The 1803-nt window shown below is 48.1% G+C and overlaps 1 long non-coding RNA gene across 1 annotated transcript; it reads left to right on the top strand.

Annotated features, from left to right (window-relative positions):
• Positions 1–532: 532 nt before the first annotated feature.
• LOC120026960 lies at positions 533–1085 on the top strand. The gene is made up of 4 exons (XR_005473252.1): positions 533–579; positions 710–759; positions 880–949; positions 1030–1085. It is a non-coding gene; the product is annotated as an uncharacterized LOC120026960 (long non-coding RNA).
• The last annotated feature ends 718 nt before the right edge of the window (positions 1086–1803 follow it).

Here is a 1803-nt window from a genome sequence, read left to right as displayed (position 1 = left end):
AGCAGGTGGTGGTGAGGATGCACCATGTGAGTAGGGTTCGAGGCCTGGAGACTCAACTGGTGTGGGCCATCTCCAGGGAGACAGCCAGACTTAGTCCAGAGGGCATCCCCTACTGTGCCACCAAGGTGCAGTCCGTCACTTGGATCCTGGTAAGATGTAAATACTACTGAAATAGTATTAGATTAGGCTTTTCTTCACTTGTTCCATTTGGCCTTAACATATCGTCTCTCTCTGTCAGTATGTGGCTGGCAGGGTGACCCAGTATGCTTCTCACCTCCGCCATGAGACGTCTGTGGACGTGACGCTTGGCTGCTATCAGGTAAATAAACCTTTTCCAAAATTATTGGCCATTTTTCCATTAGATATGCTCTGTTTACCAATAACGTGTGTGTGTGGTAAACAAGTGTGTTGTGTGTGTTTTTGGAGCAGCAGACTGACGTCTCGGTGGTGTACGCCACTCTCCACATGGGGCTGGATGGGCTGCTCACCTCCTCGGCGTGGTCGGAGGCTGCCTCCGTCTCTACGCCCACCCATCAGCAGTTCACTGAGCCAGAGCCTGAGGGCCACAACTGCTATGAGGTCAGATGTTACACACACACCTACAGTACACATACTATTGACTAGTAGCATTAAGATCCTTCCATTGACCCATTGTTTGTCATGTCATTGCATTGGTCACTGATGTTGAATGTTTGTTCTGTTGTTGTAGGGCTGGGAGGAGGACCTGCTGCCTGAGGAGAGGGAGGTTCCTCTGCTAAAGTGAGTTCCTCTAAATGTCTGTGTAGTCTGGGCTTGTCGGATGCTGAAGGATAGTGGTCACCATGCTGTTATCCCCATTGACTCTAATGGTTGACATGCTCCATTCCCTCCCTCCCACAGCCTCTACCTTACCACCAAGAGAGTGGAGGACATCGCCCTGAGGCTCGTCTCCCTGCGCCAGGCCTTCACTGTGAGTGGACCTCCTTTTTCCTTTTCTCTCTGTGTCTTCTTGTTCTGTCTGTCTCACCCTAATTCTTCCCTCTTCTCTAGACCCTGCTTGGTTCCACCCTGAGCAGGAACCATCTGTTTGTGGCGGGAAAGGTCCTAATGGGCACACTGGTTCAGGCCCACCACATGGTAGCTCACTAACTCATTATTCATTCTAGGGAAAGAGAGCGTCCTCAGTGGGAAATGTGTTCTGTTCACTAACATCAATGCTCTTTGCTTTGTGATAGGACGAGGCCGAATTCATCCGTGCCTATAACGACTTTGTGGACTACCTGAGTGACCCCTCCAAGCAGATTGACATTGAGAGGGAGCTGGCTGAGGCAAAGGTGAGTTCATTAACTCTTTCAAGTCTCACCTTGAGTTCTTCCTCATGCATGTCTTTTATACATCACAGTAGCTGATCTATTTGAAATCATTCCTATTTTCTCCAAACGTGTTTTCTTGTCCTAGATCCATCATGTTAACCTGATAGATGTCCTCTTTGAACTGGTGCTATTTGGGATGATGACAGCTCAGAAGTCCCTAATGGTGGTAAGTAGCATCTCACTGGTACATGTTTCGATGTCTCTCTATTTGTAATTTCACTTCAATTTCTTTTCTCTCCTCTGTTTCCTTTAGCACCCTGGTGGGTTCATGGAGCGTCTGTTCGCTCTACTGAACTCCTTCCTGCCCGTAGCTGCCAGCATTGAGCCAAAGGCCGAGAGATACCTGCTGCTGCTCAATGTAAGATTCAAGAGTTTACTTCCCTATTCCTAGTTTACTTCCTCTTTACTTTTTCATGAATAACAGGGTTTCAATGCCGTTTTACGAGGAGTA

Source organism: Salvelinus namaycush, chromosome 32 (assembly GCF_016432855.1).
Source record: "Salvelinus namaycush isolate Seneca chromosome 32, SaNama_1.0, whole genome shotgun sequence".
NCBI classification, from domain to species: Eukaryota; Metazoa; Chordata; class Actinopteri; order Salmoniformes; family Salmonidae; genus Salvelinus; species Salvelinus namaycush.
Note: the sequence above shows the minus strand (reverse complement) of the source record. Positions and strands in the feature narration are given on the sequence as shown.